At 43.9% G+C, this 24816-nt stretch overlaps 1 protein-coding gene across 1 annotated transcript in view; it reads right to left on the reverse strand.

Annotated features, from left to right (window-relative positions):
- BARX2 (BARX homeobox 2) overlaps window positions 1-24816 on the reverse strand; it is a 65910-nt gene that overhangs the window by 18815 nt on the left and 22279 nt on the right. The gene's annotated exons all lie outside the window — the stretch shown is intronic.

Genomic DNA, 24816 nt, shown 5'->3' on the forward strand with positions numbered 1-24816 from the left:
CTTTTCAGAGTCTTGATTTTGCAAAGAGACAAGCTCCGTCTTACCACGTTCAACCTGCAATGTCATCAAAATTATAGACACCCACAAAAACGCTGGGCTGCACTGGGATCTCCGTGAAATCAATTAAGCTAGCCTGGCAGATAGGTTTATGGTCCTTCCCACGCTGCCTAAAATGCCCTACCGCCCAAACGTGGTCATCATCCCCCCTCTAGCCATCACCACTCCACATCTCCCTCCGCCAAAGAACACACTGGAAATGGCACTGTCTTTCTCCTCCTGGCCATTCTGTTGTCTCCACACACCCACACCTGCTTTCAGCCATACCTCATAACCACTCACGGACAGAAGGCTTCCAGAACAGCTGTTGTTCAGTACAGAGACCGAATTAATCACTCCCACCTTCATGCACCCCCAGCTTTGTGTTTGTGTCCTTATTCACCCTTACTTAATTCAAACCTTGGAGCAAGGGTTAATGTGTTTACCCATTTATTTCTCACTAGACTGCAAACTTCTTTAGGACAGAGTTAAAAAGTGCATCTTCCTAGTGAAAACTCCATGCCTGACTCGAACTGATTTTACCTGGAATCAGAAAACTGGGGCTGGAGATGTGGTTCTGACACCTTTGACAACTTTGGGCTCCGTGGCCTTGCTTAAACCATACTTCCAAACTTCTGCTTTCTCTTCTAAAAAAATGCCACTAATAATACTTCTCCCAAGCTTGTTGAAGGATCACATTGGATAATGAGTATAAAAAAATTTTTAAACAATGAAGAACTATACCCAAAAAGGCAGTAATTTTTTCCAGCAATCAAAAAGCACTAACTTTCCAAATTTTAGAGACGTCTCTATTCACTAAGAAACCATACCCCTGCTTCCTGTGCTAACGTAAACCATCGCTTTGTCTCGTCCCTTATCCTTCATAATTTCTAGTTAAGGTCCTATTGTCACAGGGACAGAGGCTACACAAAGCTGACCAGGAGAAATCTTCTAGTTCACTGTCACCATCATCTGTGAACTCTACCAAGTAGCTACTCAGCTCTGTGCTAACTGCTAGAGACGGGAAGAGAAGCGATTCCTCATCTCTGTCCTCAGAAGCTAGTTATCGCACTGGAGACATGAGACATTACAATAAAAGGTAAATAAGAGAACAAAGAAGTTTTTCTGTGGCAAATGCTGAGTGGCAGAAGACCTACAGGAATTCAGGATGGATTGCTGCGCTCCAGAGCGTACAGTGCCTCGTTGTGAAAAGAGGAGCCGGGGTTCTTCGGGGAAAGGAAGAACCCACAGGACCTGGAGAAACACTAGAGTGCAGTGGGAGAGGCGGGCAGACACACAGAAGGTGCCAGAGGACTCAAGACTCCAGCAGTGTAAGCTGGGACGAAGTGAGAGAGAGGCATGGACATATATACACTACCAAATGTAAAACCGATAGCTAGTGGGAAGCAGCTGCATAGCACAGGGAGATCAGCTCGGTGCTCTGTGACCACCTAGAGGGGTGGGATAGGGAGGGTGGGAGGGAGGGAGATACAAGAGGGAGGAAGATGCGGGGATATATGTATATGTATAGCTGATTCACTTTGTTATAAAGCAGAAACTAACACACCATTGTAAAGCAATTATACTCCAATAAAGATGTTTAAAAAAAAAAAAGACTTCAGCGGTTAAGTGCTGGGATCGGAGCACCTCTTCCTCTGCCCAGTGACAACGTTCGGGTAGAAAAGATAAGGCTCGCAAAGGCTTATTTAATTTGCAGTAAAATCAGACAGTGAAGTGATGATTCCTGGCAGGCCTGGACGGTCACAAACTAGGGTTCCCCGAAGGACTCTGAGATGGGTCTGTGGATTTTACACAGAACAAGAGTTGAAGGGTTGAAAGCAGAATTTGTCTCCCAAGAAGAAAAACTTAAGACCAACAGAGGATGAAAAACTGGGTCTTGGGGTACATCTTCATCAATGGAGCTGGAAAAGGAAATAAGACCAATAAACCAGGCAGACATTGTAGCCTAAGAAGCAAGTAAGCGCACAGGGTCAATGAAAATGGTCAGAGAATTTCAAGAAGGATACACTTTCAACAAGGTTACTCACTAGGAAATCTCTTGACGTAAGTTTTGAAAATCTCCCCCCTTCTCTGATACTTCCAGACCTGTCTTCACGGTATAGGAATCTCCACAAAGCAGGCTGGGAAAATGGGCATTGTGCCAGGGCCCGGGGTGGTTTCGAGGAAAAGCCACAGGACATTACTTTCTGCAAGTGGCCCTGTGGGTCCCAGGCAAGCTCTTGATTACCCAGGAGGAGAAGCATCCACCCAACTCAGAACTTCTCCTGCCAAAATGTAATTTTCTAAATTCAAGTTAATTTCCCTTGTCTCCCTATGCATCCTAATTCTGGCTTAAATATATTCTCTGTAGCTTGCCTTTGGTTGCAAAGAATTAGAAACAAAGTGGGATAAAAGAGAGTAAAATTCAATTAAGTTTAACAAATTATGGAACACTTAGTGTAGACACTATGCCAGGAACTGGGGATAAAAGAGTACACAAGACAGACCGGGTCCTTGCCCAGCCCAGCTGATGGACAGCGGACAGTTAAGGGAGAAGTACTTCAGCAAGAGGATTTAATCAAGTATAGGTGGTGAGGATCCACCTGAAAGAGTGTCATTTAAACTGAAGGATGACGTTAGCTGAGATTCTAATCAGAGAATAAAAAGAAACAGGTAAAAGTCTACAAATTTGCCAAATACTAACTGTGAAAAGAAATTTGTTTTTTATGTATGTATGTATTTATTTATTTATCTATCTATCTACCTATGTTGGTTGCACTGGATCTTCGTTGCTGCGCGTGGTCTTTCTCTAGTCGCGGCGAGCAGGGGCTATTCCTTGTTAGAGTGCATAGGCTTCTCATTGCGGTGGCTTCTCTTGTTGCGGAGCACGGGCTCTAGGTGTGCGGGCTTCAGTAGTTGTGGCACACGGGCTCAGTAGTTGTGGTTCGCGGGCTCTAGAGCACAGGCTCAGTAGCTGTGGCACACGGGCTTAGTTGCTCCGCAGCGTGTGGGATCCTCCCGAACCAGGTCTCGAACCTGTGTCCCCTGCATTGGCAGGCGGAGTCTGAACCACTGCGCCACCAGGGAATTCCCGAAAAGAAATATTTTTAAGCAAAACAAAAAACACAGGATGAAAAGGCATTTGGGCCTTACTGAAGAATATCTACAGAACTTCTGATGTCGAAATTGGCTCTGCTGAGTGTGGACAAGTGGGAAAATGCTCTGCTGGAACGTGAAGGCAGAACAGTAAACTGGAGGCCTCTCAAACAAACCAGTGTCTGGTAAGGCCCCCAAGTACTGTCAGTGACCAGAATATCGCCCTCTGCTGTGATGACCAGCATAATGCAGGCAGTTTCCATCAGGATGCCTCCATGTCATGCAGACAGTCATGTGATTTCGATGGTTAAATCTCTTCTTCCTGGTACCCCACTATTTTCTTTTTTAAAAATTTTATTTATTTATTTAGTTTTGGCTGCACTGGGTCTTCGTTCTGTGCGCGGGCTCTCTAGTTGCGGCGAGGGGGGAGCTACTCTTCGTTGTGGTGCGCGGGCTTCTCACTGTGGTGGCTTCTCTTGTTGCGGAGCACGGGCTCTAGGCACGTGGGCTTCAGTAGCTGTGGCTCACGGGCTCTAGAGCGCAGGCTCAGTAGTAGTGGCGCACGGGCTTAGCTGCTCCGTGGCATGTGGGATCTTCCCGGACCAGGGCTCAAACCCGTGTCCCCTGCGTTGGCAGGCGGATTCTTAACCACTGTGCCACCAGGGAAGTCCCCCCATTATTTTCTGATAAAAGTGTGCCCTTAAAACTTATGCAGATAACTCAGCCCAGGGGCACAGAACTATGTTGCAAAATGGACTCAAACTCTGGAGGAATGTACTTATTGAAGATAGGAGGATGGAGCACTGTACTTGGGGGAAGGCTCTTGTTGGAGAGAATGAAAGAATTCCTCTCCTTTCTCTTTTACTCAAGGTGTTAAGATTGAATGGCAACGAGTGTACCTCCAAACAGTAGCGGGAAAATTATACCACAGACATCAATATTTATTTGTTTGAGTCTTGCTCTTGTAGGTAATAAGGGAAAACAGTAATAAGGAGTAGTAGTAGGAATAACAGTGACAAGACTCTGCAACACAGTGAATGTGAAGCATATGGACCATGGTACCCAACTGTCCAACCAGGACCAAAGACAGTTGCTCCCTGCAGCAAGATGCCCCCTGCACTGAGCCACGTCCTGTCTATTTAAGATCCAACTCTACCCTCAACAACGCCATTCAGCTTGCTTTAGCTTCAGTCCACAATGAGGTCTCTCTTTCTCTGAATTTTCCTCATCAGTAGATGGGGGAGTTGGCTGGGTTTTAAGGTCCCTTTTGGTATCAAGATGCAATGACTTTATCAGCAATATCACACTCAGACACAGTTGAGTCTCTCTTACATTTCTCAACTCGATTGTAAAGTCTTTGTCTTATATTTCAGTTTCCCACAATGTACTTCCCATACTTTGCAAATGGTATCAACTAAACAAATATTAGCTGAATTTAACGAGTGAGCTAAGGGAAAGAGTATTAATGCCTTCCTGCACGTAAACCTCCTCAGTACTACTAAATCTTGTCAGTTCACAAGGGAGTAGAGTGATGAACTAATTACTCATCTGATATCCTCTTAGGGGATCCAGATCTAATTACAAAGGCAAAAGACTATCTTTGCATAAGTCTCACTAGGCACAATTAAGACTTTGAGGCTATGTGATTTACAGCGAATGACACATTGAATAACAAAACAGAGAGATTATTTTTTTCTAACCCAGGCTTTGCTGGGATAAGGTGTTAAAGTCACACAGAAGGTCCACGTCTGAACTAGGAGCAGAGCAATTCACTTCGTTACGCAGCAGAAACTAACACACCACTGTAAAGCAATTATCCTCCAATAAAGATGTTAAAAAAAAAAAAACCTCCAGAGGAAAGGACAAATGTGCTGTTCACGTCACTGTACTGCGTTTCTAGGCAAGGGCCACCAAAATGCTGAGTACTGTTTGGCCTCAGGTAACTTGTTTTTCCTCATTCATGTGGTCTATTTCTTTTAATGGTTAACTCTTTCAGTCTGCAACCCAGTGTGAAAAGCACTATGATTTAAATAATCTGAGAAGACATGGTAAATATTAACCTTGGAAGTTTCTGGGCTTTTGCAATTTCTCTCCTTTTCTTTCCAGCTTTACTGAGGCCTGATTGATAAATAAAAACTGTATATAATGAAGGTATACAGCGTGCGATTTGATGCATATATATACATACACTATGCAATGATGACTGCAGTCCAGCTAATTAGCACATCCATCACCTCACATAGTTACCTCCTGGGTGTGTGCTAAGAGCCCTTAACATCTACTCTCGTAACAAATTTCAAGTATACAATACAGCACTGTTGACTGGAGTCAGCATACGGCACATTAGGTCTCCAGAACATATTCATCTTATAACTGGAAGTTTGTACCCTTGGATCAACATCTCCCCGTTCACCCCCACTGTCAGCTCCCCACGACCACGCTTCTGTTTCCGTGAGTCCTACGATTTTAGACTGCACCTATAACAGGAGGTCGTGCAGTCTTGGCCTAACTTATTTCACTTTGCATGATGTCCTCCAGGCTCATCCATGCTGTCACAATGGCAGGATTTCCTTCCTTTTCTTTTCGTTTTTCTTTTCTTTTTTATTGGGGTATAGTTGTTTTACAATGTTGTGTTAGTTTCTACTGTACAGCATAGTGGAGTTCCCTGTGCTATACAGCAGGTTCTCATTAGTTGTCTATTTCATACATATTAGTGTATATATGTCAATCCCAATCTCCCAATTCATTCCACTCCCCCTTTCCCCCCGTGGTGTCCTTACATTTGTTCTCTACGTCTGTGTCTCTATTTCTGCCTTGCAGACAGGTTCAACTGTACCATTTTTCTAGATTCCACATATAGGCGTTAATATGATATTTGTTTTTCTTTCTGACTTCACTCCGTATGACAGTCTCTAGGTCCATCCATGTCTCTACGAGTGACCCCATTTCATTCCTTTACATGGCTGAGTAATATCCCATTGTATATATGTGCCACATCTTCTTTATCCATTCTTCTGTCGATGGACACTTAGGTTGCTTCCATGTCCTGGCTATTATAAATAGTGCTGCAATGAACATTGGGGTACATGACTCTTTTTGAATTATGGTTTTCTCAGGGTATATGCCCAGAAGTGGGATTGCTGGGTCATATGGCAGTTCTGTTGTTAGTTTCTTAAGGAACCTCCATACTGTTCTCCATAGTGGCTGTATCAATTTACATTCCCACCAACAGTGCAAGAGTGTTCCCTTTTCTCCACACCCTCTCCAGCATTTATTGTTTGTAGATTTTTTGATGATGGCCATTCTGACCAGTGTGAGGTAATACCTCATTGTAGTTTTGATTTGCATTGCTCTAATAATTAGTGATGTTGAGCATCTTTTCATGTGCCTCTTGGCCATCTGTATGTCTTCTTTGGAGAAATGTCTATTTAGGTCTTCTGCCCCTTTTTTGATTGGGTTGTTTGTTTTTTTAATATTGAGCTGCATGAGCTGTTTGTATACTTTGGAGATTAATCCTTTGTCCATTGATTCATTTGCAAATATTTTCTCCCATTCTGAGGGTTGTCTTTTTGTCATGTTTATAGGATTTCCTTCTTGTTCAAGGCTGAATAATATTCCACTGTGTACAGAATAGTTATTTATTTATTCCACATTTCTTTTTCTATTTATCTGTCAACAAACACTTAGGTTGTTTCCATGTCTTGGCTGTCATGAATAATGTTGCATTGAACATAAGGGTGCATTTTTCTCTTCAAGAGAGAGATTTTATTTCCTTTGGATATATACCCAGAAGAGGGACTGTCAGATCATATGATAATTCTATTTTTAATTTTTTTAGGAACTTCCATACTTGTTTTCCATGATGGCTGTAATCATGTGGTCCATTTTTTAGGAAGCTTGAGCATGTTAGAGATTAACAGCTAATAATCTGATATTTTAACAGCCAGTCTGAAAGACTTCTGCTTGGAAATTTTTCCTAAATTGAACTAGTAGATGTTTAAGACGGAAGGAGGAAGTAAGGGTAGACCTCTGACTATATTACAGTTCAATGGCCCACAACATTGGCATTGATTTGTTCCTAAAAAAATAATAACTCACCCTACGGTAAGGGTCTGAGAAAGGGTCAATCTCTCCAAAAGAAGAGAGGCTCAACAAGCTGCTAAGTCAATCTCATGTCCCTTAAATTCCACCCATAATCTCAAGGCGATGGACTGACGGAAGGGACAAAGGAAGGAAAGCTTACTGCGTGCCACCATGGGCTAGGCTTTGCACACACCGTACCTCTTTTACTCCTCACAAAAATTATCCAATGAAGAGGGCACATATCTGGAATCTGAATAGAAATCTGTTTGATTCATGGCCATGCTCATAATTATATCATGCTACCTTTCAAAATCCTAAAATACACCTTCCCAGGGACTTTCCTTTCTGACATTCTAGTGTTCCAGACAGTTGATGTACATTCATGCACCATTCAAACCCACCACCTCTTCCTGGGTGTGCTTGTGACTCAGGTCCTGGCATTGCCTCACATGGCATAAAAATAGTAAGACCTCATAATTTTCATGACTCAGCACCCTATTCCCCCTCCCCAGAAAAGACAGGCAAAGGATATAGTATTTTTGTTTCTTCTTAAATCACAGTAATTTTTTCCCAATAGAAAGCAACATGTTTCAACGTAGAAAATTTAAAGCTACAGAAATATAGACACCAAAAAAGGTTGTGTACACTCCCACGTACAGAAAAACCAGTGAAACGCACAGGTTCCTGAAAGGTGTAGGAGGTCCTATTTGGAGAGGCTGTGCTGTGCCCAGAAGAAAGATGGTACCATGGTCTTAGTCCAGCAAGAAAAAGAGGACAAACAGTTGTGTTTCCTGGGGAACAGCTTGGGTTGAAACAAAGTATGAGTATGACATTCTGAAATCCATCTAACACAGAAATAATGGGCCTATTACCAAGACCAAAGAACTGAGCCAAGCCACACACATGGGCAGAGAACTCGAATTTGTAGCCAGATGCCCAGGTATTTTCTAATTTTCCATGAGCCATTTCCCCACTGACCATGTGAGAAGTAGAGAGGCATTTTTATAGAACTTGCAACTACTCCTAGAGATATATATCAATACTGCTTCTCCCAATTAGTCAAATTTACTTCCCCAGCTGGTAGCAAGTTAACAAATGCTGTGGACAAGTTGTACAAACACAAATAAATACTGCCTCTCCTCACTAGATTCTGAGCTCAGGATTATCGGTTCAAAAATTGTCATTCTATTAACAGAAAAAAAAATAACGTCGATAAATAGCAGTGCAGCATTTTACCAAGATTACTTCAAAGCACAGATATTTTTTAAACTGAAGTAAATTTACAAAAACACAGATTTTTTAAATAAGCATATGTAATTCAACATCCTGAGATAAACCGTAATGGAAAAGAATATAAAAAAGAATATGTATAACTGAATCACTTTGCTGTACAGCAGAAATTAACACAACGTTGTAAATCCACTATACTTCAATACAATAAATAAATAAGGATGTATATTTTTTTAAATTAGGATCTTTTCTGCCTATCTAATAAGATGAACATTAGAATGAGATTTTGAAATTTAATCAGAAAATGGAAAATTATACAAATGTCAATGTAATAATTGATATATTTCACTTTAAATACATACTATTATAAACTGAAAAGGGCAATACACCTGTAGGCTGATAGCGTCATCCGGCCGGGACCCCTGGGAAAGCACAGTCCTTCCCAGAACATCTCCCTTCCTGCTGTCAACACTACAGAACCCAAGCAAAGCATAACTAACCACCAGCGCAGACTCAGTGCGACTCTGCAGTAGGTCCACATCCCTCCAACAATCGGAAAGTATTCACCTCTGCTGTTTAGATTCAGCACAGAAAAGACGATTTTTGACAAAAGCAACTTCTAGGCCCCAATGAGAAGAGCTTAGCACACATGTTGTCCTGCAGGCATGAGCTGTCTTCGGGCCCAACCCCAAAGGCCCTGTACCCAGCACCCCTAGGTCCTTTTTGGAGGCCAGATCCTGCCTCCCCTCTCTCATCACGCATCTGACAGCTGAGGTAAGGACTGCCCCAGGGAAGCATCTTCCCCGTCCAGGAAGCGGAGCTGAGCGTGAGTCAGAGCACAGCGGGGTCCGTCTCTGGTCCGCTGTGTCCACATCACTATCCCACTGCTCAGCAGAGGACTGGCAGAAGGCAGGAGTGTGGCAATGCTGTTCAAAGTACAAATAAAGACATTGGATGGGTGTACTCCCAGGACACTGCAAAAGCCTCCAAAGAGCCTCACACAGCAGCCAATCTACACCCCACCAGTATCTCAGTGGCAAAAGCATCCATTCACAGAGGAGAGGAAGAACCGCAGCTGGTCTTTTATATTTTGAGGTCTATAGCGAAATTATCAGCGTCAGGTTCGAGCTGTCACTCTTCTAAGGTAGCAATTAAATACAAACAAGCAGTGACGCTTGTTAACGCGCTCACTTACTGATTAGGGCACCTGGCCGGTCAGAGTTCAGAGGGGAAATAATCAGCCCCAACACGCCAACTCCAAGTACAGCTGACGGGCGCTACATTTCTTCTTATTCTTAACGAGCAAGGATCTAGAGGATCCTTAGTTTCAAAAATCTCTGGGCATTACATCCAAAGAGAATCCTTCAGAAACACTGAGGCAGCTCGTTTCTCCTGAGGAATTTCTGAGAACGTTCGTGTAGGAAGGGCCTGTCCTGAAAAACTTCTCCATCCCCAGCGCTGTTCTTTCTACTGTCCACACACTCACGTTTGCTGCTGTTTCTTAACCAGCTTTCCTACCTCCGCCCCTAGCCACACCCAACTGTCCCTACACCAGCGTTACGTCCTGTCAAGGCTGGCAAGCAATGTAGGACCCAGACACGGTATGACTCCCAAGCGCTGAGAGACACGAGGCCCAGCTCAGAGTCACACGTGAGGATTTAAAAAGCACCTCCAGCCTTACCCTCTGTGCCAGCCCTGGCTCTGAACCCACCTGCAGACCAAATGGAGTATCCACGTGGAGGTCAGCCAGCCCAACTACTCCAATCCTTCCCGCAGACAAAGATGAAACGAGAGACAGGAGATGTGCAAAAAACCCACATCTCTGAAACTGGAAACTGGGTGTGGATTCAGCCTAAGAAGGGAGAGAAGAGCCCCGGGGAGGTCGGACCCCGGAGCAAAGAGTTTCCAGAAATAGCATCCTTGGACGATTCAGGGAAATTAGTGGGTCTGCAGCCATACTTTTACTTCAAAACCATCTAAGGTCAGCTAAGGCTTCAGAGAAGACCTAAAATGGCCTGTTGGCCTCTTTCCTGCAGGAAGAGGAGAACAAAGAAAAGTTGGGGTGAGGGGAGAAGAGTTTATTAAAACAAGTCTTGATAAATGCCTTGTCCAAACATATCTTGTGCAATGAAGGACATGGTCCTCCTTAGTTTACAACTCTTTGAACAATTTGGTTACAAAAAGGAGACAAAAGATTCCAAGAGTCAGTGCTGTGCGATCTGGGAAACGGTTTGCAAGCATCTGGTCTTTCTTGAGGAGAAGGGAGAGAGGCCGAAGGTGATGGGAGATGCACTTAATATACAAGTTATGAGAAATGGGCTCAGCAGAGCAACAAACACTGCTCATCTGAAATCTCTGGACAGCTGGAGAAAGGGAAGCTTGCTGCCTGGAATAGTTCCGTGGGGCACTTCCCATGACATCCTGGAGGTTTGCCTAAAAAAGTCAGGTGAAAGGCGTTTCCTGATGCTCCTGGATCTCAAAGGGGAAAAGAGCTCCGAGGAGAACAACTGGCCGGCCGGCCCGACAACATGAAGTCCCAGAAACATCAAAGGGTCGGTCTTACTGGGCGATGCTAGCCCGCTGATAACTCATCATCATCTCCAACACCATCAAAACGCCTATTAGGACCCTAATGATGGGGCCTGTCACAGGGAAGGAACTGAAAAACTCACAAAGCACCAAAATCATTCTTGCTTGTAATGTTTACCATGGGGTGGGTGTGGGGGATGGAATCATCTAACTTTCTAATGAAAACAAAAGACTTGATATTAAATTAAAAGTAAAAGAAATGAAAAGTAAAACAACTATTAAATAAAGGTATAAATGAGCAATACTGTACTTGTCATCATGACTTAAAATGAGAGGCTTAATGCCTCAGAGCCAAAAAGAACAGCGAGCCCATTCATTAACTGCTATCTCATCATTCGGGAGATTTGTTGACAGCTCTATTGCTCACTCTAATTATTTTTGGCCCGAACACTTTAGCCCTTAGGAAAATCATTAGTAATAATACACTGGAATTTCTCACACCTAGCTGAGGTAGTATTTTCACACACCCAGGATCCTTGTAACCAGGCACAGGGTCTTTCTTAAGCTAGCACAGGACAGCAACTGCAGAGAGCTCCAAGCAGGCTCTATCTGTCCCCTGCTTTCCCCTGCTGTCACCCCATGCAATGCAAACACAGGACTTGAAGATATGCGTATCGACAGAGCATTATGGAAGTCTAAGAAGGGAACTGGAGACGTTTCCCATCCAAGGCATGGAGAAGAGCTCATTCGGTAAAGTCTTGGGTTGTTAAAGAAAGATCTGTACCCAACCTAAAGAGCTGTAATTAATACTAAAGAAAAGAAAACAGAGGAAATGAGAACTAAGGCTTATTAGCTCCCTGAGAAACATTACCGGTCCTACAACAGAATGAAATATGGAACTTACGTAATTCCTTTATCTCAGAAGCTTTAAGATAAAGCCATATAAACTAGCTGAGTCACAGGGCCTAACTTAAATAATACCCAGAACTGAACTGAATCAAAGGTCATATAACCCTTACAAGCCTAGAGCTAATGTACATAAAAGTCAAACAATTTAAGAAAAATTGTCATTTGCCTTTTTCTTTTTTTTTTTTTTCGGTACGCAGGCCTCTCACGGTTGCGGCCTCTCCCGTTGCGGAGCACAGGCTCCGGACGCGCAGGCTCAGCGGGCCCAGCTGCTCCGCGGCATGTGGGATCCTCCCAGACCGGGGCACGAACCCGTGTCCCCTGCATCGGCAGGCGGACTCTCAACCACTGCGCCACCAGGGAAGCCCATCATTTGCCTTTTTCTTAAAAGAAGGATACACATTCTCAACTCCAAAACCTCCCTACCTTAGTGAAATATAAGGAAATTCAAATTCAAATCAAACCAAAATGACCCCCGAGGTATTTATTGTCCAATCCCACATGCCCTGCTATCTTTGGATATGAAGAACGGTCATTCTTTTCCAAAGTGCCCTACACCTTTCCCATCCTTCCCCATCCCTCTGTCACTGACCTTGTTCAGGACCTTAGGCCTTCATGCCTTGAGCACTGAGACATCTTTTTTTTTTCTCTTTTATTTTATTAAAGTATAGTTGATTTATAATGTTGTATTAATTTCTGCTATATAGCAAAGTGATTCAGTTACATATATATATACATCTATATATATATTCTTTTTCATACTCTTTTCCATTATGGTTTATCGTAGGATATTGAACATAGTTCCCTGTGCTATATAGTAGGACCTTGTTGTTTATCCATTCTATATATAACAGTTTGCATCTGCTAATCCCAAATTCCCAATCCAACTCTCCCCTGCCCAACCCTCCCCCGCCCCCTCCTCCTGGGCAACCACAGCCTGTTCTCTGTCTGTGAGTCTGTTTCTGTTTTGTAAATAAGTTCATTTGTATCATATTTTAGATTCTACATATACGTGATAGCATATGGTATTTGAATTTCTCTTTCTGACTTACTTCATTTAGTATGATAATCTTTAGGTACAACCATGTTGCTACAAATGGCATTATTTCATTCTTTTTCATGGCTGAGTAGTATTCCATTGTGTATATGTACTGCATCTTTTTGATCCATTCATCTGCTGAGAGATCTTTTTAACTGGTCTCCCTATCTTCAGGCTTTAAGGTCTTCCTAAAAAATGCTTTTTATCATGGAACTTCCTGCCTCAAAAACCTTCACGGACTCCCCAGTATCCAGATATAAAGTTAAATTCCATGTAATGGCAATCAAAACCCCTGATAAATTAAACTGGGCCCCAACTCACCTTTCCAATCAAAGGTCTACTCAACCTCACCTGCTACTTACTCAATGTGCAAAAATATTCTTTGCCTACCCTGGCCTCCCTTCTCTGCTCACACTGGCCCTATAAATGGTGGTTATAAGCCCAGCCCAAGGGCCATACAGCCCTGGTTTTGAGTTTAACTCCACCACTCAGTACCTTGTGTGGCCTCTGACAAATGTCTCTAACCTTGATAAGCCTTGGTTTTGCCACCTGCACAAGAGAGATAATAATAACACATAGCTCAGAACTATACTGTGAGATTGAACGTGAGAGTTCCCGTGAAGTGCTTAACACGGTTCCTGGGAAGAAGTATGTCCTCATTGTTTGCCCTTTAAACTGTAAAATTAAATTAATTATTTGCAGTTCTCTAAGGCAAAATTCAAATTCCACCTGCAACTAGAAACTTTTTCCAAAGATATCTAATGATATATCTTCAATATCTTTTTTTTTTGCGGGGCCGGGGGGCATGCCGCACACCTTGCAGGATCATAGTTTCCCAATCAGGAATTGGACCCGGGCCCACCGCAGTGAAAGAGCTGAATCCTAACCACTGGACCGCCAAGAAATTCCTCTTCAATATCTTAAATTCTCAACCATAATTTAGCAGCAGCAAATAGCCTTCTGGTTATTTTTGTTTTCCTCTATTTGAAACAGAAGTCTCTCGTGTGTTATTCTCATCTGTATCTCCTTCAGAGCTTATCCCATGGCTGGGTACATACTTGGCATTCAATTAATTGTCCCCAACTATCCCAAGTGCAAAAATATGTCGCTATTCCAACCTCGTCCACATGTGTTGCAAACTACTTATGTGGCATACCTTGTATTATTACTTAAGTTTTTCCTGTTAAATTCCAAGATCCAGTCAAGCACGTTAAGGACAGGGGTCCTACTGTGTATCTGATTATCTTCCAAAGAGACTCCACGCCTGTGCGTCTCAATCCCAGTTGCAAATTAAAATGATCTTGGGAGCTTTTAAAAATATTAATTCCCAGGCCCCACTCCCAGAGGTTCTGATTTAATTGACCTGAAGTGAGGCCTGGGGAATCTGTTGTTACAGCCAGGGTTGAGAAGTAACTTATCACCAAGTACAAACCGTAAGTCAACAAATTCTTATTGATTTACTGATTGACATGCTTATAAACTATACTGAAGCCTCCCAGTCTTCCTGTCTCTAAGCTAATAAACCTCTTTTCTCTGAACTTTGCCTTACAGGAGCCTCAGGACAATTCCACTCCTCCCCCGATTTCACACAGCCCATCACCCCAAGATTCCATTACAAAATCCCCATATAAGCACAGCTCCCCAATGATTTAAAGGGCTACTTACTGAGCGTAACTCCATCATGTCCATATCATTCTCATTTATATCTACTCTCTGCCTTTCTTTATAGACTCAGCTCTACAGGGAGGGTCACCATAGCACAACCAGAGAGACTGTGACATCTTCTGAATCACAGACCTATTTCAAGCCTGTCCAGGAATGTACTTGGAAAGAATCTTGGTATAATTCAGCCTTATCTATAATATGGCCATCACTCTGGATTCTGGATAATAATTAGACTCCTCCTTGCTTAGCCTGAAGTCAACAAAGGTCATTGTCCATATCTTAGGGCTCATGTTCAATCATATTTAATGGGTGTTCATGTAGAAACCTCCACATTTAATAGCACCTAAATAGGGAGTTACCTGGTAGTCCAGTGGTTAAGACTCCACGCTCCCACTGCAGGGGACACGGGTTCGACCCCTGATCGGGGAACTAAGATCCCACATGGCCAAAAAATAAATTTTAAAAAAACAGGGGCTTCCCTGGTGGCGCAGTGGTTGAGAGTCCGCCTGCCGACGCAGGGGACTCGGGTTTGTGCCCCGGTCCGGGAAGATCCCACATGCCGTGGAGCAGCTGGGCCCGTGAGCCATGGCTGCTGAGCCTGCGCGTCCGGAGCCTGTGCTCCGCAACGGGAGAGGCCGCAACAGTGAGAGGCCCGTGTACCGCAAAAAAAACCAAAACAAAACAGCACCTAAATATTTCCTGAGCACTTGTGGTAGACAGAAGAGACATGGTCTCTCCTCTCAGAAAGCTTACAGTCTAGAGAGACAGCACATGGATGAACAAATAATACAATAAATGAATATATAATCATACTTACAATAAGTACTATGAAAGAAGTATTCAGGTTGAGTGGTGGAGAATATCTAGGTGAGGTTTGGGGGTAATGAGGGCTGAGATACAGTCTCTGAAGAGGAGACCTTTTAGAAGAAATCTGAAGGGTGAGACGAACCAGCCATAGAAAGAACGAGTGTTTCCGGATGTGGAATGACAGAGGCGAAGGACCAGAGCGGGGAAAAGCTTATTAGCACATTCCAGGAACAGCAAAGAGGATGTGCATGAAGCAGAGCGGGGCTCTGGGGAGGCGGGAAAAGCCAGGTCGGGCGGGTGCAGCAGGCTCTGCAAGGCCTGCACGCTGCTTGCCGACCGCCCGTGTTCGGCGCTGTTCAACGGCTACCTTCATGTTAGGGGCCTCCGTCCTTGTTTTATTATTCCTTTTCCAACATTTTAATCCACAATTTGTCTGGAAACAGAAAAGGTATTCTTGTCAAACCCTCTCATGTCACAACAAAGTAATAATTGCATGACATCATCAGAATTTGTAAAGCTTGGCATGGGCTAAAATCAACAGATATAAATATACAGATCAATGGCTTTTCAGGACAAAATCCAATCTCTCTAGCACAGCGTGCAAAGCCCTGCCCACCTCTGCAGCTTCCTCACTCATCATGGAACCTGTTCTGGTCAGTCCTCCAAACACCCCCGGCCTTCTCACACCCCAGCTCTTAGGAAGGCTGTTCTGTCTGCCTGGTTCTCCTCCTTCGCCTGGTTAACTTTTTTTAATGCTCCAAGCTTTCACGGAGGTACCAGATCCTCCAGGAATCCTTCTCTGCCCTCCCCCCAACCCTCTTCCATTCCAAGAGGTTGGTTAAATGCGCCTCCTTCGTGTAACATCTTGCAAACATGTCTATCACAGCACTGTCGCACTCTATTGGTAATTTCTGTTTATCTATGTCTTTCCTACTAAACAGAGCTCAATTTCAGAACTGCATCTTAGTCCCAAGCTGTATCTTAGAGACAGCACCTGGTAGAGTACTGAATATTTAGTGGATACTCAAAGTTTACTGAATGAATCAATGAATTAAATACATGTAACATGGAAAACATCTGATTTATCAGCTGTTTGTGGAGTGTGGATGGGTGAAAGGGGGGGTGTGAGTTGATCACATTTCAAAGAGAGCCAAGCCAAGGCTTCCTTAATAGAAGTGCTAAACACAGACCACTGCAGAGCGTTGGGCCCAACTGTTGAAAGCAGTTTTTAAAGTCTCCTTTAAAGGAGACTTCACTCTCCAGGAGAGGGTGATGGGAACAGGGTAATTAGAAACAATGTTGTAGCAAGACTTGCTAATTGAATCAGGCTATGAGCTCTTGGAGGGGAAAAAGCCACATCTCAATAAAGTTGGAAAAAGAAATGATGGGCAGGCACAAGGGCACAAAATGATGGGCACGAAAATAATATTATTTTTTAATTGTATTTTAAATTAATTTTTATTGGAGTACAGTTGATTTACAATGTTGTGTTAGTTTCAGGTGTACAGCAAGTGACTCAGTTATACGTACACATATATCCACTCTTTTTTAGATTCTTTTCCCATATAGGCCATTACAGAATATTGAGGAGAGTTCCCTGTGCTATACAGTAGATCCTTATTAGTTATTTGTTTTATATATAGTAGCGTGTATATGTCAATCCCAATCTTCCAATTTATCCCTACCTGCCCCACACACAAGGGATATTAGATGAATGTGTGGTCATCATGGTTGGTACCGTCCCTCTGTTTTTAAAGTATTTATTTAGGAGTTACCTTATGCAGGGCACCATGCTATGCTCTGTAGGTAACAAATACGTTTAAGGGAAAAAAACTTCCATCAACAGATGACTAGTTTAAGAAGATGTGGTACATAGATACAATGGGGTATTACTCAGCCAAAGAAAGAATGAAATAATGCCATTTATGGCAACAAGCATGGACCTAGAAATCATCATATTAAGTGAAATAAGTCAGGCAAGACAAATATTATACGATATCACTTATATGTGTAATCGACAAAATAATACCAATGAACCTATATACAAAACAGAAACGGACTTACAGACATAGAAAACAAACTTATAGTTACCAAAGGGGAAAGGGAGGGAGAGGAGGGGTAAATTAGGAGTATGGGATTAACAGATACCACTATACATAAAACAGATAAGCAACAAGGACTTACTGTACAGCACAGGGAACTATATTCAATAACTTATAGTAACCTATAATGGAAAATAATTTCAAAAATATACATATATAACCGAATCACTTTGCTACACACCTGAAACTAACACAATATTGCAAATCAACTATACTTCAATTAAAAAAACACAATAAATAAAATAAAAACCCCTCTTGTCCAGGAATCCATAACTTAGTAGGGAGACAGGTAAGAAGTATACACAGGAACCTATAAAGCAAGGTATTCAATTAAACGTGGAATAAAGAATATACAAGTTCTAGGGTTTCCCTGGTGGCACAGTGGTTGAGAGTCCGCCTGCCAACGCAGGGGACACGGGTTCGTTTCCCAGTCCGGGAAGATCCCACATGCCGCGGAGCGGCTAGGCCCGTGAGCCATGGCCGCTGAGCCTGCGCATCCGGAGCCTGTGCTCCACAATGGGAGAGGCCACAACAGTGAGACGCCTGCGTACCGCAAAAAAGAAAAAAAAAAAAAAAAAAAAAAAATATATATATATATATATATATATATATATACAAGTTCTAGAAATTCAGTAAAGGGAGTGAAGACTTCTGCCTGGAATGTTCTGGAAGGACATGGCCGTGAGCCACTCTGATTAACAGAGAGGATTTTGATGGGCAGAAGGAAGGAATGAATGCAAGTATTCTAGGCAGAGGGAGCATTGTGACACAGGTATAAAGACAAAAACTTGCAGGACAGGTCAGGGAGGAAAAGCCACAGAAAATAACCAGAGACCAATGTTAGACTGTGAAAAAGGTTTTTTTTGTTTTTTTTTGCGGCACGCGGGCCTCTCACTGTTGTGGCCTCTCCCGTTGCGGAGCACAGGCTCCGGACGTGCAGGCTCAGCGGCCATGGCTCAACGGGCCCAGCTGCTCCACGGCATGTGGGATCTTCCCGGACCGGGGCACAAACCCGAGTCCCCTGCATCGGCAGGCGGACTCTCAACCACTGCGCCAACGGGGAAGCCCTGTGAAACAGTTTCTAAACGTTTAACCTCTGCAATCTTTTGAAAGTCATTGTTTCTTCTCTATTCCCCCAAGCGTCTAAAGGGTGTGTGTGAGCTTTCTATCCTATCATATTATTATCCAAACAATTTTATGTATCATCTTTAAATGTTAAGTTATATTATCAGTTAGGAAACTGTTTCATTAGTCCTGGTCAGGTCCACGGCCTGAACTCATAGTGTCAAGGAAGAGACAGACTAAAGAGAAAATTTTCGGAGACCGCTCCGAGGTTGGGAACAAAGGAGACAAATCTAGGGCACTCCAGAGCTTTGTGCCTGTCAGCAGGCAAATGGTGATCCCATTAAAGAAGTGACAGGTGTCAAAAGAAAGACCTCCTTGGGAGGGAGGGGCACAGAAAAGAAGATGAATTTGGTTTCAGACTTGCAGACTCTATCATCTAAGTGGAAACTTAATCACCTCTACTGGACAATCAAGTTACCTACCCTCTAGAGTGTGAGTAGACTGCCTTTGGCATATTAAGGAGGGCTGTCTTATTATACTTGTAAACACTGCAGTTGGAATGTCTCAGAACTGCTGCATGTCCAGGGGAGAAAAATGCTTCTGCCCAAATGCTCTGAGGCCTTAAACCCTTCGAAGCATTAAGGGACTGGATTTTACTGTATCCGATGGAAATCTCTCTCAGATCAAGCAGTGGTCACAAGGATGCAAGACCAGATCAAGAGGATATACGTACGAATGTATATATAACCCACATATTTTTTGCATACTTCCAAATTGCATTGTTTATACAGCTGTTCACAAACTCAGCTTCTCTGTTTATTTTTGTCCTTAGAGGAAACAGAGAAGAGGGTTCTGCCTATTAGGCAAAGGGAGATCAAAGAGTCCCCTTCCCAGCCTGAGAGGGGATTCCACTAAAGCCTCCCATCTGAGCGAAGATCAAAACAAGCCTGGTGCCCCCCGAATGGCTCCCCCACTGAAAGCTCCGGAGGGCACCTGGTGGCCTCCTCCTTCCACGGCTCACACCAAATGGACAGGCTCTGCGTGCTCCTGGGAAGGAAACGTGCAATAACAGCTAGGCTCTCCAAAGAGAAAAGCATTTCCCACCGGGTTCATTAAGACAACGTGACTCTCACTGAGCAGGTAGCATCTCGGTTGTTTTATGAACCAAGGGGGAGAGGAGCCCGGAAAGGTCAGCCGACAAGCTGAAGGTATCCAGCAGTTCACAAGGGCACTTGGGAAGCAGGCAGATGGCAAATGCTTGCTCTCTCTCTTGGGCCAAGGGAAACAAATCGACACCCTCTGTGTTTTCCTTCCCCATCTCTGCTATGTGTCACCCTCTTAATTGGTTCTCATCACCTGAAGCAAGACAAGAAGAGTGACATCTATTCCCGGCACCATTTTGGTTGGCTCATGAGACAGGCCTGCCCTTGTAACCTGTGAATAGGGCATTGTTCCCCAGGTGAGCCTGCAGCCTCCTGCGATGACCCCTCCGATCTGGGTTTCCTTCAGGATGTGACAAGAGCAGTCAGAAGTGCAACAAAAATGGCTGTGTCAGCAGGTGTGGCTGTGAGTCTCAACAGTTCTCCTTCAGAAAAATTGCAGGGTGAAATGGACACTAGATAATCTTTCATGGAAGCTTCGATCAAATCGTTGTTTAGGACAGCTTCCTGCAGACGTTTGGTTGCCGAGGGGGAGGGGAGGTGGGGGAGGGGAGGTGGGGGAGGGGAGGTGGGGGAGGGATGGAGTGGGATTGTGGGATCAGCAGATGCAAACTGGTATGTTTCGGATGGATAAACAACAAGGTCCTACTGCATAGCACAGGGAGCTATATTCAATAGCCTGGGATAAACCATAACGGAAAAGAACATGAAAAAGGATGTATATATGTGTATAACTAAGTCACTTTGCTGTATGGCAGAAATTAATACAACATTGTAAACCACCTATACTTCAATTTAAAAGAAAAAGAATGGGTTCCTGGTTCAGCATCACATCCCTTGTTCTGATGCTGTCCTTACCCCTACTGACCTTTTGTTGCCTACAGAATAGTACAAATTTCCATTTGATCCAAAATCCACTTGCAGTGGAAGCAATCATGAACGATCTCAGCAAGAAACAGGGATGGAGGCTAAGTTCCTGCTTTCACATCCGGCACCCACAGTTCCATATCAGTTCTACAAAAGGAAATGCCAGTCAGTTATACGGGAAACATAAGATGGACTCATCACCACCAGCTTGAGAAATACTCGTGCTGAGTGAGCACTGTGACCAAAGGTGGGGGGACAGGTTGGGAAATGGTGGTCCAAGAATGGAGGCTGCCACCTGGGAGGCTGAAGCTTGAGAAACCAGCAGCAGCCTGGTGGATGAACTGGGAATAACAGTTGCGAGGGAGATCCAAATTTCACACAGCCTTCAAGGATGGCCAAGACGACAAGGCAGCAATCACCCCATTACCACGATAAACATGAAGTTTGCAACAACGTCCTGTTATAGCCACGCCTATTTCTCCCACCACCTATTCTGTAGGTAAGAAGTAGTGGAAAGGAAGAAATTTCAAAGGAATCGACCAACAGTGACCACCATTCCAAACCAGCTCATTGCTAACTACGAAACATAAAGAGGCTGAGGAAGCCACTGGGCTCAGAGCTCCGCAAAGCCATGGAGCTGCCAGGGAGGCCATCGCAGCTCAAGGGACGCAATTATTCCAAGGATACCACTGGTCTTAGCAGCTGCTAATTTCTCCAAACACCGTGCAGTTGCAAAAAGAAGTGATTTGCAAACGCCATCCTCCTCCTCTAAACAAGTTCTTTACTGTGAACCAGTGGAGCTCCTGACGTGGCCAGAATCACTTCCTTCCTGCAGTGTCCTGTCTTTTGTTAGACTTTAAGCTCCCCGTGGGTTCTCGCTGTTGTTTGTTTTGGATCTCCCTCAGTGTCTAGAATGTTCTCTTACATACGTTAGACATTTGATGAGCAACTGCTGACTGATTAATTGATTTCTCTTTTAAAGGATCTACCAGGAAACTGTTACAGAAGGAGGTAACCAGCCAGTTAATTCTCAGTACTGCGAAATGTTTCCTTTCACTTCTGAAACATCAAATGTCATAAAAGTGTTTCATAAATAGCTCCGTTTTCTCTTTATAAAATCCTGTAAATGAAAGGGCACTACTATTCGCCCTTTTCCACAGATGGGAAAATAGCAACATTCCAATATTAAACAGCCTGCCTGGTCATGTGCTGATTTTTACATCAACTCCCTTAGACATTCCTTCATACGGTTGTTGAGTGCTTATCCCATCTATGCTAGCATGGGACACCCAAGAGTTTTCATACACACTCTATTATTTAATCGCCATGTTCACCCACCATAGTGTGTATTACTATGCCTTTTCTAGAAACGAAGAAACAAGCGTTAAGAATGTCTAAATAGGGCTTCCCTGGTGGCACAGCAGTTGAGAGTCTGCCTGCCGATGCAGGGGACGCGGGTTCGTGCCCCGGTCCGGGAAGATCCACATGCCACGGAGCAGCTGGGCCTGTGGGCCATGGCCGCTGAGCCTGCGCGTCTGGAGCCTGTGCTTGGCAACGGGAGAGGCCACAACAGTGGGGGGCCCGCGTACCGCAAAAAAAAAAAAGTGTCTAAATAATTTGCCCACATTTACACACTTAATGGTGAGGGACTCAGAATTCAAACCAGGTCTGTGCCTTAAAAAGCTGTGGGCTAGACGTAGAAAATAGACTTGAGGACACGGGGAGGGGGGAGGGTAAGCTGGGACGGAGTGAGAGAGTGGCATGAACATATACACACTACCAAATGTAAAATAGACAGCTAGTGGGAAGCAGCCGCATGGCACAGGGAGATCAGCTCAGTGCTTTGTGACCACCTAGAGGGGTGGGATAGGGAGGGTGGGAGGGAGACGCAAGAGGGAGGAGATATGGAGATATATGTATATGTATAGCTGATTCACTTTGTTATACAGCAGAAACTAACACACAACTGTAAAGCAATTATACTCCAATAAAGATGTTAAAAAAAGAAAGCTGTGGGCTATTATTAATACACAATGTATTATGAATACACAAGGTTTCTCAAAGAAACCTTGAAAAACAGAGCCAGATCTAAACTCCAAGCCTCACAACCCCAGGGCAGCAACCATTTCACTCCATCCCACACTACAATAATTTACATTTATTCATATACTTCTATGGAAGGATATTTATGTCTTCTACATATTTGTTTGTTCTTTATCCACCTCCTTATCATAAACCTCAATCTTCCTACTTTCCTTTAAACCGAAAAACAGGTGCTCAAGTCTTGGCCAATGCTAAGAAATGTGTCCTCTTGACTTACATCCATCTCTAACAATTTTGCTTTCCTATCTTGTCCAAGTTTCTTGCAAGGCGATATTATCTCCACTTTCTCATTTTATATCAACTCCCAAATTGTCTGCAGTGTTGATTCTGTCCCAGCCATTCCAATGAAAATGATCTGTCCAGGTCATCGACAACCATCTCCACATTTAGACTGTGTCTCTGAAGTGTGGGTCATGAGTTTGCTTTCGTAACCTGCTCCCAGATACTGCTGGCACTGCCAGGTCACAGACCACCACTCTGGACACTTCTCAGCCTTTAATCAACTGGATCCCTCAGACTCATTCCTTCTGAAATTCTCTTCTTGACACTCTTTGCTGATTCTTTCTTCTATCTCCCTGACCAGGGTTTTGCTTAGGCTCCTGATTTTCTCCTGCCCGTTAAACACTGGGATTCCCCAAGGCTCCATCCTTGACCCAATCCCACCACTGTCCTAGCTCGTCATCTTTTCCCTGGATGATGGCAAGAGCCTCCTAACTGGTTCTCCTACCTTCAGTCTTGTCCCTGTCAAAGTCATCCCCATAGTGATTCTCCTCAAACCCACATCCAATTGTTATTTCCTTGCTTGGACCCAGGCAGGGACTCTCCAGAGCCTACAGAAGGAAACCCCTGTGGCGTGCGCCCCTTCCTTTCTGACCCCGCCTCTCAGCACTTGCTCTCTGCACTTCACACCCTGTTACTATGGAGATGCCTGCAGTTCCCAGATGCACACTATGCTGTATCAAGCCACCTCATCTGTTTTTTTTTTTTTTTTGCGGTACACGGGCCTCTCACTGTTGTGGCCTCTCCTGTTGCGGAGCACAGGCTCCGGACGTGCAGGCTCAGCGGCCATGGCTCACGGGCCCAGCCGCTCCGCGGCATGTGGGATCCTCCCGGACCGGGGCACGAACCCGTGTCCCCTGCATCGGCAGGCGGACTCTCAACCACTGTGCCACCAGGGAAGCCCGAAGCCACCTCATCTTTGATCATATTTCCCCTCTTCCCAGGATGCCCCCAGACTCACCCTGGGACTCTTATTCCCCTGGCTAATTCTTTTTTTTTTTTAATTCCAAGATTTATTACCATAGGTGTATCTGATAGTTCAAGTTTGATGGAAGAATTCTCCATTCCATGATATGCTATACATGGCAATTAAAATAAAATAGCACAGCAATTATTCCCAGGAACCTGAAATGTCATATTACAATGAAACATTTAAACCTTATAAGGTCAGAGCTATTTTATTTTAGGAGACCGGTGTCAGCATAATAAGGACTAGTTAAGTCTTTTGATAATAAGGTTAAATATCAGCTAAGGTTCAATTTGCTTCCTATGAAGTTTTTAAGTTAATAATGTGGAAAACGAAGCCACATTGTCAGAGTGAATCATTTAGAGACGCTACAGTGAAAATTAGGGGCCCTGGGGCTTCCCTGGTGGCACATGGGTTGGGAGTCCGCCTGCCGATGCAGGGGACACGAGTTTGTGCCCTGGTCCGGGAGGATCCCACATGCCGCGGAGCGGCTGGGCCTGTGAGTCATGGCCGCTAAGCCTGCGCGTCTGGAGCCTGTGCTCCGCAACGGGAGAGGCCACAACAGTGAGAGGCCCGCATACCGCAAAAAAAAAAAAAAAAAAAAAAAAAAAATTATCCTTGGGGTTAGCAGATGCATCCTATCCATAGACAGGATGGATAAACAACAAGGTCCTACTGCATAGCACAGGAAACTATATTCAATATCCTGGGATAAACCATAATGGAAAAGAATATAAAAAAGAAATTATATATAAGTATAACTGAATCACTTCACTGTACAGCAGAAATTAACACAACATTGTAAATCAACTATACTTCAATTAAAAAAAATACTAAAAGGGATTCCCTGGTGGTGCAGTGGTTAAGAATCCGCCTGCCAGT

Source organism: Delphinus delphis, chromosome 8, assembly GCF_949987515.2.
Source record: "Delphinus delphis chromosome 8, mDelDel1.2, whole genome shotgun sequence".
Lineage (NCBI taxonomy): Eukaryota > Metazoa > Chordata > Mammalia > Artiodactyla > Delphinidae > Delphinus > Delphinus delphis.